This window comes from Bombina bombina, chromosome 1, assembly GCF_027579735.1.
Source record: "Bombina bombina isolate aBomBom1 chromosome 1, aBomBom1.pri, whole genome shotgun sequence".
NCBI lineage: Eukaryota > Metazoa > Chordata > Amphibia > Anura > Bombinatoridae > Bombina > Bombina bombina.
In genome coordinates this window covers 1,281,860,487-1,281,877,367 of record NC_069499.1, presented here as the reverse complement: position 1 = coordinate 1,281,877,367, position 16,881 = coordinate 1,281,860,487, and the positions used below count along the sequence as shown (strand labels likewise).

Below are 16,881 nucleotides of genomic sequence, written 5' to 3'. Positions count from 1 at the left end.
CCCCCCCCCCCCCCCCCCCCCCCCCCCCCCCCCCCCCCCCCCCCCCCCCCCCCCCCCCCCCCCCCTGGGGAATTAAGCGATTTGTTGATTGCAGATGAGTCATCTGTCAATCAGTAGCTAAATATGGCGACCGGAGGTTCAGCTCTTATCCGTATAGCATTTCTAGTGAAATATCTCTGAAGATAAGTATACAGTTATACACTAAAGATTTCATGAATGAAAGTCTCATTCATTTTTTAAATTCTATCGGTTGACTTTAGCTAATATTGTTTACTTTACATTCACTTTAAGGGCATTAGCCCAGATATCATTATCATTTCAATTTACTAGTACACCATAACTTGTTTAGCAAATACGATAATGCCTATATAAACATGGATGGAGAGAAACTTGACATTCCCAGTCATTGAGTAGAATAAGCTTCATACCATTATCAGTTAGTCATTTTTTTTTTTTGATAATCTCTGTATATCTTTCTATATATCTGAAAACTGTATTTGCTTATAGAATCAAGGCTTTATATATGAGCCCTGGCACTAACCTACTTAATGTTTAGTGTATGATATCTTTAGGGGATGGAAGTCTATAAAATGCTACCCTGAAGCAGTAAATGCATTAGGTAGGTAATTGCCGTTGCTATGGCAATCCTCTACTAATGAGAATGGCTTATTTCCAAAATTATGTGACCCATCATTCAGAAGAGTCTTCTCATCTTAGGTCATAGAAAGAGAGGAGATAGGAGCTGTGTTAGAGCCCACTGCCTCTCAAGAAAAACTCCCTGGTTTTTATTGTGATCAGGTACATCTTATGGGGTTCATACTACTACCTCTTTCAAATGAGTTGTCGCATGTTCCTCTTTGTGGTACGGTGGCTGATATGTAGGATTTATTAGAGGACCCACATTTCTCTTGTAAGGTGTATCCAGTCCACGGATCATCCATTACTTGTGGGATATTCTCATTCCCAACAGGAAGTTGCAAGAGGACACCCACAGAAGAGCTGTAATATAGCTCCTCCCCTAACTATCATAGCCAGTTATTCTCTTGCAACTCTCAACAAGCAAGGATGTTGTAGGAGAGAGTGGTTAAATATAAAATGTTTGCTGGCATGTTTAATCGTTTTTATATATGCTTTGATGATAAAACTTTATTGGGGCCTAGTTTTTTCCACATGGCTGGCTTTATTTTGACTAGAAACAATTTCCACTGTTGTAGTATAAAAGTTACAGTTGGTGCAGTTAAAATTACAAACTGTGACATCCAGCTTCCCTCAAAGGCCCTCTGAATGCTATAGGACATCTCTAAAGGGCCCAAAGGCTTTCCAAAGTAGTTTATTGGGGAAGGTAGGGCCACAGCTTGCTGTGGCAGTTGGTTGTGACTGTTAAAAAACGTCTATTTCGTTTTTTTTGATCCGTTTTTTGAACTAAGGGGTTAATCATCCATTTGCAAGTGGGTGCAATGCTCTGTTAGCCTATTAGACACACTGTAAAAATTTCGGTTGATTTACTGCATTTTTTCACTGTTTTTCAAATTCTGACAAAATTTGTTTCTCTTAAAGGCACAGTACCGTTTTTTATATTTGCTTGTTAACTTGATTTAAAGTGTTTTCCAAGCTTGCTAGTCTCATTGCTATTCTGTATAAACATGTCTGACATAGAAGAAACTCCTTGTTTATTATGTTTAAAAGCCATGGTGGAACCCCCTCTTAGAATGTGTACCAAATGTACTGATTTCATTTTATGCAATAAAGATCATTTTCTGTCTTTAAAAAATGTATCACCAGAGGAATCTGTCGAGGGGGGAGTTATGCCGACTAACTTTCCCCACGTGTCAGACCCTTTGACTCCCGCTTAAGGGACTCACGCTCAAATGTCGCCAAGTACATCTAGGGTGCCCATAGCGTTTACTTTACAAGACATGGCGGCAGTCATGGATAATACACTGTCAGCGGTATTAGCCAGACTACCTGAAATTAGAGGTAAGCGAGATAGCTCTGGGGTGAGACAAAATGCAGAGCATACTGACGCTTTAAGAACCATGTCTGATACTGCCTCACAATATGCAGAAGCTGAGGAAAGAGAGCTCAGTCAGTGGGTGATGTTAATGACTCAGGAAAGATACCTGATTCTAATATTTCTACATTTAAATTTAAGCTTGAACACCTCCGCGTGTTGCTTAGGGAGGTTTTAGCTGCTCTGAATGACTGTGATACCATTGCAGTGCCAGAGAAATTGTGTAGACCGGATAAATACTTAGCAGTGCCGGTGTGTACTGATGTTTTTCCAAATGCCTAAAAGGTTTACAGAAATTATTAATAAGGAATGGGATAGACCAGGTGTGCCGTTCTCTTCCCCTCCTATTTTTAGAAAAATGTTTCCAATAGATGCCACCACATGGGACTTATGGCAGACAGTCCCTAAGGTGGAGGGAGCAGTTTCTACTCTAGTAAAGCGTACTACTATCCCTGTCGAGGACAGTTGTGCTTTTTTTTTTTTAGATCCAATGGATAAAAAAATTAGAGGTTACCTTAAGAAAATATTTATTCAACAAGGTTTTATCCTACAGCCCCTTGCATGCATTGCCCCTGTCACTGCTGCTGCGGCGTACTGGTTTGAGTCTCTGGAAGAGGCTTTACAGGTAGCAACTCCATTGGATGACATACTTGGCAAACTTAGAGCACTTAAGCTAGCCAATTCTTTTATTCTGATGCCATTGTTCATTTGACTAAACTAACGGCTAAGAATTCTGGTTTTGCTATACAGGTGCGCAGAGCGCTATGGCTTAGATCATGGTCAGCTGACGTGACTTCAAAATCTAAGCTACTTAACATTCCCTTCAAGGGGCAGACCCTATTCGGGCCTGGTTGAAGGAGATTATTGCTGATATCACTGGAGGAAAAGGTCATGCCCTTCCTCAGGACAGGTCCAAATCTAGGGCCAAACAGTCTAATTTTCGTGCCTTTCAAAACTTCAAGGCAGGTGCGGCATCAACTTCCTCTAATAATAAACAAGAGGGAACTTTTGCTCAATCCAAGACGGTCTGGAGACCAAACCTGACATGGAAAAAAGGTAAGCAGGTAAAAAAGCCTGCTGCTGCCTCTAAGACAGCATGAAGGAACGGCCCCCTATCCGGGAACGGATCTAGTAGGGGGCAGACTTTCATTCTTTGCCCAGGCGTGGGCAAGAGATGTTCAGGATCCCTGGGCGTTGGAAATTATATCCCAGGGATATCTTCTGGACTTCAAAGCTTCCCCCCCAAAAGGGAGATTTCACCTTTCACAATTATCTGCACACCAGATAAAGAGAGAGGCATTCTTACACTGTGTACGAGTCCTCCTAGTTATGGGAGTGATCCATCCAGTTCCAAAGGAGGAACAGGGACAGGGTTTTTACTCAAATCTGTTTGTGGTTCCCAAAAAAGAGGGAACCTTCAGACCAATTTTGGATCTAAAGATCTTAAACAAATTCCTCAAAGTTCCGTCGTTCAAGATGGAAACTATTCGTACCATCCTACCACTGATCCAGGAGGGTCAATATATGACTACAGTGGATCTAAAGGATGCTTATCTTCACATTCCGATACACAAAGATCATCATCGGTTTCTCAGGTTTGCCTTTTAAGACGGGCATTACCAGTTGTAGCTCTTCCCTTGGGATTAGCTACAGCCCCAAGAATCTTTACAAAGGTTCTAGGGTCACTTATGGCGGTCCTAAGGCCGCGGGGCATAGCAGTAGCCTCTTATTTAGACGACATCCTGATACAGGCGTCAAACTTCCAAATTGCCAAGTCTCATACGGACGTAGTACTGGCATTTCTGTGGTCGCATGGGTGGAAAGTGAACGAGGAAAAGAGTTCTCTATCCCCACTCACAAGAGTTTCCTTTCTAGGGACTCTTATAGATTCTGTAGAAATGAAAATTCACCTGACGGAGTCCAGGTTATTAAAGCTTCTAAATTCCTGCCGGGTTCTTCATTCCATTCCGCGCCCTTCGGTGGTTCAGTGTATGGAAGTAATCGGCTTAATGGTAGCGGCAATGGACATAGTGCCGTTTGCACGCTTACATCTCAGACCGCTGCAACTATGCATGCTCAGTCAGTGGAGCGGGGATTACACAGATTTGTCCCCTCAACTGAATCTGGACCAAGAGACCAGGGATTCTCTTCTCTGGTGGCTATCTCGGGTCCATCTGTCCAAAGGTATGACCTTTCGCAGGCCAGATTGGACAATTGTTACGACAGATGCCAGCCTTCTAGGTTGGGGTGCAGTCTGGAACTCCCTGAAGGCTCAGGGATCGTGGACTCAGGAGGAGTCTCTCCTTCCATTAAATATTCTGGAACTAAGCGATATTCAAGGCTCTTCAGGCTTGGCCTCAGTTAGCAACTCTGAGGTACATCAGATTTCAGTCGGACAACATCACGACTGTAGCTTACATCAACCATCAAGGGGGAACGAGAAGTTCCCTAGAGATGTTAGAAGTTTCAAAAATAATTAGCTGGGCAGAGATTCACTCTTGCCACCTATCAGCTATCCATATCCCAGGTGTAGAGCACTGGGAGGCGGATTTTCTAAGTCGTCAGACTTTTCATCCGGGAGAGTGGGAACTCCATCCGGAGGCATTTGCACAACTGATTCATCGTTGGGGCAAACCAGAACTGGATCTCATGGCGTCTCGCCAGAACGCCAAGCTTCCGTGTTACGGATCCAGGTCCAGGGATCCCAAGGCGACACTGATAGATGCTCTAGCAGCGCCCTGGTCTTTCAACCTGGCTTGTGTTTCCACCGTTTCCTCTGCTCCCTCGACTGATTGCCAAGATCAAGCAGGAGAGAGCATCAGTGATTCTGATAGCACCTGCGTGGCCACGCAGGACCTGGTATGCAGATCTAGTGGACATGTCATCCTTTCCACCATGGTCTCTGCCTCTGAAACAGGACCTTCTACTTCAGGGTCCTTTCAACCATCCAAATCTAATTTCTCTGAGGCTGACTGCCTGGAGATTGAACGCTTGATTTTATCAAAGCGTGGCTTCTCCGAGTCAGTTATTGATACCTTAAGACAGGCACGAAAGCCTGTCACCAGGAAAATTTACCATAAGGTATGGCGTAGATATCTTTATTGGTGTGAATCCAAGGGTTACTCATGGAGTAAGGTCAGGATTGCTAGGATATTATCTTTTCTCCAAGAAGGTTTGGAAAAAGGATTGTCAGCTAGTTAAGCGTCTGGCAGATGTTCCAGACGTTCAGGCATTTTGTCAGGCTTTAGTTAGAATCAAGCCTGTGTTTAAACCTGTTGCTCCACCATGGAGCTTAAACTTGGTTCTTAAGGTTCTTCAAGGAGTTCCGTTTGAACCTCTTCATTCCATAGATATCAAGCTTTTATCTTGGAAAGTTCTTTTTTTGGTAGCTATTTCCTCGGCTCGTAGAGTCTCTGAGCTATCTGCCTTACAATGTGATTCTCCTTATCTGATTTTTCATACGGATAAGGTAGTCCTGCGTACCAAACCTGGGTTCTTACCTAAGGTGGTATCTAACAAGAATATCAATCAAGAGATTGTTGTTCCATCCTTGTGTTACACAATTTGGACGTGGTCTGTGCTTTAAAGTTTTACTTACAAGCTACTAAAGATTTTCGTCAAACATCTGCTTTGTTTGTTGTCTACTCTGGACAGAGGAGAGGTCAAAAGGCTTCGTCAACCTCTTTTTCTTTTTGACTAAGAAGCTTAATCCGCTTAGCCTATGAGACTGCTGGACAGCAGCCTCCTGAAAGGATTACAGCTCATTCCACTAGAGCTGTGGCTTCCACTTGGGCCTTTAAAAATGAGGCTTCTTTTGATCAGATTTGCAAGGCGACGACTTGGTCTTCGCTTCATATTTTTTCAAAATTTTACAAATTTGATACTTTTGCTTCTTCGGAGGCTATATTTGGGAGAAAGGTTTTACGGGCAGTGGTTCCTTCCATTTAAGTTCCTGCCTTGTCCCTCCCTTCATCCGTGTACTTTAGCTTTGGTATTGATATCCCACAAGTAATGGATGATCCGTGGACTGGATACACCTTACAAGAGAAAACACAATTTATGCTTACCTGATAAATTTATTTCTCTTGTGGTGTATCCAGTCCACGGCCCGCCCTGTCATTTTAAGGCAGGTAATTTTTAAATTTAAACTACAGTAACCAATGCACCCTATGGTTCCTCCTTTCTTGGCTTGTTTTCGGTCGAATGACTGGCTATGACAGTTAGGGGAGGAGCTATATTACAGCTCTGCTGTGGGTGTCCTCTTGCAACTTCCTGTTGGGAATGAGAATATCCCACAAGTAATGGATGATCCGTGGACTGGATACACCACAAGAGAAATAAATTTATCAGGTAAGCATAAATTGTGTTTTTCGGAAACCCATAGTGCTGTGAGTGTTGATTTTCTCTCCATCTTTAGTAAATGCTGTTATAAAAATGTTTTTGAAAATGATGCATGGGAGTGTGGGAGATGTTGTCTGATCTTTAATATGTTCATAGTTAATATGAATTTTTTTTTTTTTTTTTAGAAACAAGAAGGAACAATCCATGGATCACTTGGCAGCCCTTATTCCTGATCTTTATGATAGTCGATGCACTGCCATTTAAATAAACACATTGCTAGGAAATGACCATTATTAAAGGGACTTTAAACTCAAATCTCCCTTTTAAAATGATGATTCTTGAATGGCCAACAAAAAAGTAAATTTATTTTCCTGATTTTCACATAATCTTTGAATATTGTATATATTTTCTGTGGGCTAGATTGTGTTCTGCAAGATTCAGAATCCTGGCTATGCAACACTGCAGGTCTTCATTTATATTGGTGCGGTGAAGGAGACAGTAAAACAGTGCAAATCTTGCTTGTTAGTGAATGTTTATTAGACTTTAAAGGGATATGACACCCAACATTTTGTTCTTGTGTGCTTTAGACAGAGCATAGAATTTTAAAACCATTTTCAATTTATTTCTGTTATCAAATTTGCTTTGTTCCCATGGTATTCTTGGTTGAAAATATACCTAAGTTGGAGCACAACATAGCAGGAAATAGAGCTGCCATTTAGTATCTTTGCTAATGTGTAACACTCTTGCAAAACTGCTGCCATATAGTGCTCCAAACACGTGCACGCTCCTTATTTTATGCTTAAAGGGACAGTATACTGAAAAATAGTTTTCTCCTTAATGTGTTTACAATTGCTTTTTTACCAACTGCAGAGAAAAAAAAATGTATGAAAAATTAGCTTTTTAAGGTTTATTTGTGTATATTAAAGCTCTGATTTTGTGTTTTGAAGCCACAGCCTAATAAAATAGGTTGAGCTTGTAGGTATAATCCGATCTCATTACTGTATCACATTGTGCACATATACCTGCTTCTTTATCTTATATCTGTCCATAAAACAATCACCAATACTTGGAGAGAACAATGGAAAATCAACATTGTATTACCTTATCTCTGCTATATCCCACTGGGAGTGTAATTTCTTCTTCTGGTTGTGTTTACAAAGCTTATCTATAGCTGGTACGCGCGGCCACAAACTTTCAGAATAGGTGGGGATACCACATGCTAAATTAACAATTTCAGATGCCAATATAAGGGTAAAGGAGCTACTTGTAAACAATTTAATACACTCCAGCAGGTAAAGTGGATCATTGGGAACAAATTAAAGGGGAGAAATTTTTTGAGTAAACTGTCCCTTTAAAGCTTTTTAACAAAAGAGAAAATGTGATAATAGAAGTTATTTTGAAAATTGTTTAAAATGTCATGCTGTTTCTGAATCACAAAAGAAAAATTTGGAGTTTTATGCCCCCTTTAATTTGTGTGCATTATCTTTTTTTTTTTTTAAGTCAGTTTGTAATTTTGAATATATTTATAACATCCTGTGTGTGTGTATCGGTTTATCTTTTTTATATTACACACATAATTGCTAATAAACCATATGTTTTTAAAGCAAATGTCAGAGCTGTTTGTATTCCTTTTATTTGACATGAGAGTGACCCATTTGTAGTCACATGGCTACCTTTTTAACCAGCCATCTGTGCTAATTTAGTGATTTAATATTAGACTTTCTTAGTTTGTTTGTTATAACTTCCATTTAAACCATTCAATTATTTCTACAATGTGTTTGTTTTATTCTTCAAAACTTTTTCAGAGCATTATTGCAGAGTATTTTTGTATGACAAAAGAAATAAAAATTAAATGGCATGTATATATATGCTTTACATCCTAAAGTGTACATGACTTTTATTTGAGGCTTTATAGATCGAACTACTGGTGAACATTCAGATTAGTTATGTAAAGTAGGGTGAGATAGCAGAGGTCAAAGTTAAATGGTGTACAATGCTGGTGTCCTTTTTTATTTGTTTTAGGTTGCAAATAAGTACATGAACAGAGAACCTCTCAGTAAATACAGCCTAAAAATATAGCAGCTCTTGAAAGTTATAAAAATCCTACCCCCTCCACAAGCTAAGGGCAGCCGAGCAAACAGAAGCCACTAAATAGCACGGCTGGAAAGGAATAAAAAAAAAAACACACTAAAACTTAAATGGACAGTCAAGTCCAAAAAAAACCTCTCATGATTCAAATAGGGCATTTAATTTGAAACAACTGTCCAATTTACTTTTATCACCAATTCTGCTGTGTTCTCTTGGTATTCTTAGTTGAAAGCTAAACCTAGGAGGTTCATATGCTAATTTCTTAGACCTTGAAAGCCGCCTCTAATCTGAATGCATTTTTCACCACTAGAGGCCATTAGTTCATGTGTTTCATAAAGATAACATTGAGCTCACGAACGTGAAGTTACCTAGGAGTGACCACTGATTGGCTAAAATGCAAGTCTGTCAAATGAACTGAAATAAGGGGGCAGTTTGCAGAGGCATAGATTCAAGGTTATTACAGAGGTAAAACGTGTATTATTATAATTGTGTTGGTTATGCAAAACTGAGGAATCTGTAATAAAAAGATTATCTTTTTAAACAACAAACATTCTGGTGTTGACTGTCCCTTTTAAGATGATTGTTTTGCCTTCTCACAAGGTCCAAATGAGGCAAAAACAATTGTCTGGGGTTTTAATTTACCTTGTTCAGATGAGAATTGCCTGGTATTTCGAGCTGGACTGACCCTGTTAGGTGGAATCAGACGGATATACTTCAGGAAAGTTCTACTCCCAGGTGGTAACCAGGCAATAGAACAAGGCACTTAGATGTTGTTCATTCCTGGCAGACTACTTTTTTGTGTATTTGTATTATGAAACTGGGGAAAGTCTCCCTAAGGGTGATGGGGCAAACCAGACACGGGGGTCCATTTATTAATGTGCGGACGGACATGATCCGATATAGCGGATCATGTCCGCCGCACATGGATAAATGCCGACAGCATACGCTGTCACCATTTATTATTGCACCAGCAGTTCTTGTGAACTGCTGGTGCAATACCACCCCTGCAGATTCGCGGCCAATCGGGTGCTAGCAGGGGGTGTCAATCAGCCCGATCGTATTTGATCGTGCGGATTGCTATCCACCACCTCAGAGGTGGCGGACGACTTAATTAGGACCACTGTTTCTTAACTTCCGCTTCAGCCGGAACTGAAGCGGAGTGGGTCGGAGGCAGCATCCGCTGCTTCTTAAATAGACCCCATGGACTCCTTGCATAATGTGCTAAGGGGGATATGACTGCACCTCACTGACGAGGCTACTCTCAGAGGGAAAACAAGACCATAGAACAAGCCACTTTGCTGCTGTTCGTTCCTTGCAGACTGCTTTCTGTATGTATTTGGTTACCAAAAGCAACCACTGTAAGAAGATACAGAATTTCTGAGTACGATGCCCACTATGCATAAAGATGATTTAGCCATACCACTTTGGAAGGAAAGGTTCTATTTAATCCTATTTTCTTTCATGTAATTAGCAAGAGTCCATGAGCTAGTGACGCATGGGATATAGATTCCTACCAGGAGGGGAAAAGTTTCCCAAACCTCAAAATGCCTATAAATACACCCCTCACCACACCCACAAATCAGTTTTACAAACTTTGCCTCCCATGGAGGTGGTGAAGCAAGTTTGTGCTAGATTCTTCGTTGATATGCGCTTCACAGCAGGCTGGAGCCCGGTTTTCCTCTCAGTGTGCAGTGAATGTCAGAGGGATGTGAAGAGAGTATTGCCTATTTGAATTCAATGATCTCCTCCTACGGGGTCTATTTCATAGGTTCTCTGTTATCAGTCGTAGAGATTCATCTCTTACCTCCCTTTTCAGATCGACGATATACTCTTATATATACCATTACCTCTACTGATTCTCGTTTCAGTACTGGTTTGGCTTTCTACTACATGTAGATGAGTGTCCTGGGGTAAGTAAGTCTTATTTTTGTGACACTCTAAGCTATGGTTGGGCACTTTTATATAAAGTTCTAAATATATGTGTTTAAACATTTATTTGCCTTGATTCAGGATGTTCAATATTCCTTATTTCAGACAGTCAGTTTCATTATTTGGGATAATGCATTTGAATAATCAATTTTTTTCTTACCTTAAAATTTGACTTTTTTTCCTGTGGGCTGTTAGGCTCGCGGGGGCTGAAAATGCTTCATTTTATTGCGTCATTCTTGGCGCGGACTTTTTTGGCGCAAAAAATTTCTTTGTTATTTCCGGCGTCATACTTGTCACCGGAAGTTGCGTCATTTTTTTGACGTTTTTGCGGCAAAAGTGTCAGGCGTTACCGGATGTGGCGTCATTTTTGTCGCTAAAAGCATTTAGGCGCCAAATAATGTGGGCGTCTTTTTTGGCGCTAAAAAATATGGGCGTCATTATTGTCTCCACATTATTTAAGTCTCATTGTTTATTTGCTTCTGGTTGCTAGAAGCTTGTTCACTGGCATTTTTTCCCATTCCTGAAACTGTCATTTAAGGAATTTGATCAATTTTGCTTTATATGTTGTTTTTTCTATTACATATTGCAAGATGTCTCAGATTGACCCTGAATCAGAAGATACTTCTGGAAAATAGCTGCCTGATGCTGGATCTACCAAAGTTAAGTGTATTTGCTGTAAACTTGTGGTATCTGTTCCTCCGGCTGTTGTTTGTAATGAATGTCATGACAAACTTGTTAATGCAGATAATATTTCCTTTAGTAAAGTTCCATTACCTGTTGCTGTTCCATCAACATCTAATACTCAGGGTGTTCCTGTTAACATAAGAGATTTTGTTTCTAAATCTATTAAGAAGGCTATGTCTGTTATTCCTCCTTCTAGTAAACGTAAAAGGTCTTTTAAAACTTCTCATTTTTCAGATGAATTTTTAAATGAGCATCATCATTCTGATTCTGATAATGATTCCTCTGGTTCAGAGGATTCTGTCTCAGAGGTTGATACTGATAAATCTTCATATTTATTCAAAATGGAATTTATTCGTTCTTTACTTAAAGAAGTCTTAATTGCATTAGAAATAGAGGAAACTGGTCCTCTTGATACCAAATCTAAACGTTTAAATAAGGTTTCTTTCATGTAATTAGCAAGAGTCCATGAGCTAGTGACGTATGGGATATACATTCCTACCAGGAGGGGCAAAGTTTCCCAGACCTCAAAATGCCTATAAATACACCCCTCACCACACCCACAATTCAGTTTTACAAACTTTGCCTCCGATGGAGGTGGTGAAGTAAGTTTGTGCTAGATTCTACGTTGATATGCGCTCCGTAGCAAGTTGGAGCCCGGTTTTCCTCTCAGCGTGCAGTGAATGTCAGAGGGATGTGAGGAGAGTATTGCCTATTTGAATGCAGTGATCTCCTTCTAAGGGGTCTATTTCATAGGTTCTCTGTTATCGGTCGTAGAGATTCATCTCTTACCTCCCTTTTCAGATCGACGATATACTCTTATATATACCATTACCTCTGCTGATTCTCGTTTCAGTACTGGTTTGGCTTTCTACAAACATGTAGATGAGTGTCCTGGGGTAAGTAAATCTTATTTTCTGTGACACTCTAAGCTATGGTTGGGCACTTTGTTTATAAAGTTCTAAATATATGTATTCAAACATTTATTTGCCTTGACTCAGAATGTTCAACTTTCCTTATTTTTCAGACAGTCAGTTTCATATTTGGGATAATGCATTTGATTTAATCATTTTTTCTTACCTTCAAAAATTTGACTTTTTTCCCTGTGGGCTGTTAGGCTCGCGGGGGCTGAAAATGCTTCATTTTATTGCGTCATTCTTGGCGCAGACTTTTTTGGCGCAAAAATTCTTTTCCGTTTCCGGCGTCATACGTGTTGCCGGAAGTTGCGTCATTTTTTGACGTTATTTTGCGCCAAAAATGTTGGCGTTCCGGATGTGGCGTCATTTTTGGCGCCAAAAGGCATTTAGGCGCCAAATAATGTGGGCGTCTTATTTGGCGCTAAAAAATATGGGCGTCGCTTTTGTCTCCACATTATTTAAGTCTCATTTTTCATTGCTTCTGGTTGCTAGAAGCTTGTTCTTTGGCATTTTTTCCCATTCCTGAAACTGTCATTTAAGGAATTTGATCAATTTTGCTTTATATGTTGTTGTTTTTTCTCTTACATATTGCATGATGTCTCACGTTGCATCTGAGTCAGAAGATACTACAGGAAAATCGCTGTCTAGTGCTGGATCTACCAAAGCTAAGTGTATCTGCTGTAAACTTTTGGTAGCTATTCCTCCAGCTGTTGTTTGTATTGATTGTCATGACAAACTTGTTAATGCAGATAATATTTCCTTTAGTAAAGTACCATTGCCTGTTGCAGTTCCTTCAACATCTAAGGTGCAGAATGTTCCTGATGACATAAGAGATTTTGTTTCTGAATCCATAAAGAAGGCTATGCCTGTTATTTCTCCTTCTAATAAACGTAAAACATCTTTTAAAACTTCTCTCCCTACAGATGAATTTTTAAATGAACATCATCATTCTGATTCTGATGACTCTTCTGGTTCAGAGGATTCTGTCTCAGAGGTTGATGCTGATAAATCTTCATATTTATTCAAAATGGAATTTATTCGTTCTTTACTTAAAGAAGTTCTAATTGCTTTAGAAATAGAGGATTCTGGTCCTCTTGATACTAATTCTAAACGTTTGGATAAGGTATTTAAATCTCCTGTGGTTATTCCAGAAGTTTTTCCTGTTCCTAATGCTATTTCTGCAGTAATTTCCAAAGAATGGGATAAATTGGGTAATTCATTTACTCCTTCTAAACGTTTTAAGCAATTATATCCTGTGCCGTCTGACAGATTAGAATTTTGGGACAAAATCCCTAAAGTTGATGGGGCTATTTCTACCCTTGCTAAACGTACTACTATTCCTACGTCAGATGGTACTTCGTTTAAGGATCCTTTAGATAGGAAAATTGAATCCTTTCTAAGAAAAGCTTATCTGTGTTCAGGTAATCTTCTTAGACCTGCTATATCTTTGGCTGATGTTGCTGCAGCTTCAACTTTTTGGTTGGAAACCTTAGCGCAACAAGTAACACATCATGATTCTCATGATATTATTATTCTTCTTCAGCATGCTAATAATTTTATCTGTGATGCCATCTTTGATATTATCAGGGTTGATGTCAGGTTTATGTCTCTAGCTATTTTAGCTAGAAGAGCTTTATGGCTTAAGACTTGGAATGCTGATATGGCTTCTAAATCAACTCTACTTTCCATTTCTTTCCAGGGTAACAAATTATTTGGTTCTCAGTTGGATTCTATTATTTCAACTGTTACTGGTGGGAAAGGAACTTTTTTACCACAGGATAAAAAATCTAAGGGTAAAAACAGAGCTAATAATCGTTTTCGTTCCTTTCGTTTCAACAAAGAACAAAAACCTGATCCTTCATCCTCAGGAGCAGTTTCAGTTTGGAAACCATCTCCAATCTGGAATAAATCCAAGCCAGCCAGAAAGGCAAAGCCTGCTTCTAAGTCCACATGAAGGTGCGGCCCTCATTCCAGCTCAGCTGGTTACGTTTTTTCAAAGAAATTTGGATCAATTCTGTTCACAATCCTTGGATTCAGAATATTGTTTCAGAAGGGTACAGAATTGGTTTCAAGATGAGACCTCCTGCAAAGAGATTTTTTCTTTCCCGTGTCCCAGTAAATCCAGTAAAAGCTCAAGCATTTCTGAATTGTGTTTCAGATCTAGAGTTGACTGGAGTAATTATGCCAGTTCCAGTTCAGGAACAGGGGATGGGGTTTTATTCAAATCTCTTCATTGTACCAAAGAAGGAGAATTCCTTCAGACCAGTTCTGGATCTAAAAATATTGAATCGTTATGTAAGGATACCAACGTTCAAGATGGTAACTGTAAGGACTATCTTGCCTTTTGTTCAGCAAGGGAATTATATGTCCACAATAGATTTACAGGATGCATATCTGCATATTCCGATTCATCCGGATCATTATCGGTTCCTGAGATTCTCTTTTCTGGACAAGCATTACCAGTTTGTGGCTCTGCCGTTTGGCCTTGCTACAGCTCCAAGATTTTTTACAAAGGTTCTCGGTGCCCTTCTGTCTGTAATCAGAGAACAGGGTATTGTGGTATTTCCTTATTTGGACGATATCTTGGTACTTGCTCAGTCTTTACATTTAGCAGAATTTCATACGAATCGACTTGTGTTGTTTCTTCAAGATCATGGTTGGAGGATCAATTTACCAAAAAGTTCATTGATTCCTCAGACAAGGGTAACTTTTCTGGGTTTCCAAATAGATTCAGTGTCCATGACTCTGTCTTTAACAGACAAGAGGCGTCTAAAACTGATGGCAGCTTGTCGAAACCTTCAGTCACAATCATTCCCTTCGGTAGCCTTATGCATGGAAATTCTAGGTCTTATGACTGCTGCATCGGACGCGATCCCCTTTGCTCGTTTTCACATGCGACCTCTTCAGCTTTGTATGCTGAATCAATGGTGCAAGGATTACACAAAGATATCTCAATTAATATCTTTAAAACCGATTGTTCGACACTCTCTAACGTGGTGGACAGATCACCATCGTTTAATTCAGGGGGCTTCTTTTGTGCTTCCGACCTGGACTGTAATTTCAACAGATGCAAGTCTCACAGGTTGGGGAGCTGTGTGGGGATCTCTGACGGCACAAGGAGTTTGGGAATCTCAGGAGGTGAGATTACCGATCAATATTTTGGAACTCCGTGCAATTTTCAGAGCTCTTCAGTTTTGGCCTCTTCTGAAGAGAGAATCGTTCATTTGTTTTCAGACAATGTCACAACTGTGGCATACATCAATCATCAAGGAGGAACTCAGTCCTCTGGCTATGAAAGAAGTATCTCGAATTTTGGTTTGGGCGGAATCCAGCTCCTGTCTAATCTCTGCGGTTCATATCCCAGGTGTAGACAATTGGGAAGCGGATTATCTCAGTCGCCAAACGTTGCATCCGGGCGAATGGTCTCTTCACCCAGAGGTATTTCTTCAGATCGTTCAAATGTGGGAACTTCCAGAAATAGATTTGATGGCGTCCCATCTAAACAAGAAATTTCCCAGGTATCTGTCCAGATCCCGGGATCCTCAGGCGGAGGCAGTGGATGCATTATCACTTCCTTGGAAGTATCATCCTGCCTATATCTTTCCGCCTCTAGTTCTTCTTCCAAGAGTAATCTCCAAGATTCTGAAGGAATGCTCGTTTGTTCTGCTGGTAGCTCCGGCATGGCCTCACAGGTTTTGGTATGCGGATCTTGTCCGGATGGCCTCTTGCCAACCGTGGACTCTTCCGTTAAGACCAGACCTTCTGTCACAAGGTCCTTTTTTCCATCAGGATCTGAAATCCTTAAATTTAAAGGTATGGAGATTGAACGCTTGATTCTTCGTCAAAGAGGTTTCTCTGACGCTGTGATTAATACTATGTTACAGGCTCGTAAATCTGTATCTAGAGAGATATATTATAGAGTCTGGAAGACTTATATTTCTTGGTGTATTTCTCATCATTTTTCTTGGCATTCTTTTAGAATTCCGAGAATTTTACAGTTTCTTCAGGATGGTTTAGATAAAGGTTTGTCCGCAAGTTCCTTGAAAGGACAAATCTCTGCTCTTTCTGTTCTTTTTCATAGAAAGATTGCTATTCTTCCTGATATTCATTGTTTTGTACAAGCTTTGGTTCGTATAAAACCTGTCATTAAGTCAATTTCTCCTCCTTGGAGTTTGAATTTGGTTCTGGGGGCTCTTCAAGCTCCTCCGTTTGAACCTATGCATTCATTGGACATTAAATTACTTTCTTGGAAAGTTTTGTTCCTTTTGGCCATCTCTTCTGCCAGAAGAGTTTCTGAATTATCTGCTCTTTCTTGTGAGTCTCCTTTTCTGATTTTTCATCAGGATAAGGCGGTGTTGCGAACTTCTTTTGAATTTTTACCTAAAGTTGTGAATTCCAACAACATTAGTAGAGAAATTGTGGTTCCTTCATTATGTCCTAATCCTAAGAATTCTAAGGAGAAATCGTTGCATTCTTTGGATGTTGTTAGAGCTTTGAAATATTATGTTGAAGCTATTAAATCTTTCAGAAAGACTTCTAGTCTATTTGTTATCTCTTCCGGTTCTAGAAAAGGCCAGAAAGCTTCTGCCATTTCTTTGGCATCTTGGTTGAAATCTTTAATTCATCTTGCCTATGTTGAGTCGGGTAAAACTCCGCCTCAGAGAATTACAGCTCATTCTACTAGGTCAGTTTCTACTTCCTGGGCGTTTAGGAATGAAGCTTCGGTTGATCAGATTTGCAAAGCAGCAACTTGGTCCTCTTTGCATACTTTTACTAAATTCTACCATTTTGATGTATTTTCTTCTTCTGAAGCAGTTTTTGGTAGAAAAGTACTTCAGGCAGCGGTTTCAGTTTGAATCTTCTGCTTATGTTTTTCGTTAAACTTTATTTTGGGTGTGGATTATTTTCAGCAGG

The 16,881-nt window shown here is 40.0% G+C and overlaps 1 protein-coding gene across 1 annotated transcript in view; it reads left to right on the top strand.

The window, feature by feature from the left end:
- Positions 1-8,236, top strand: part of SS18L2 (SS18 like 2) — a 52,236-nt gene extending 44,000 nt beyond the window's left edge. Inside the window, exon 4 of the mRNA XM_053701472.1 lies at positions 6,538-8,236. The gene's annotated coding sequence lies outside the window, so the exon portion shown is untranslated. The remainder of the gene's footprint in view (positions 1-6,537) is intronic.
- The last annotated feature ends 8,645 nt before the right edge of the window (positions 8,237-16,881 follow it).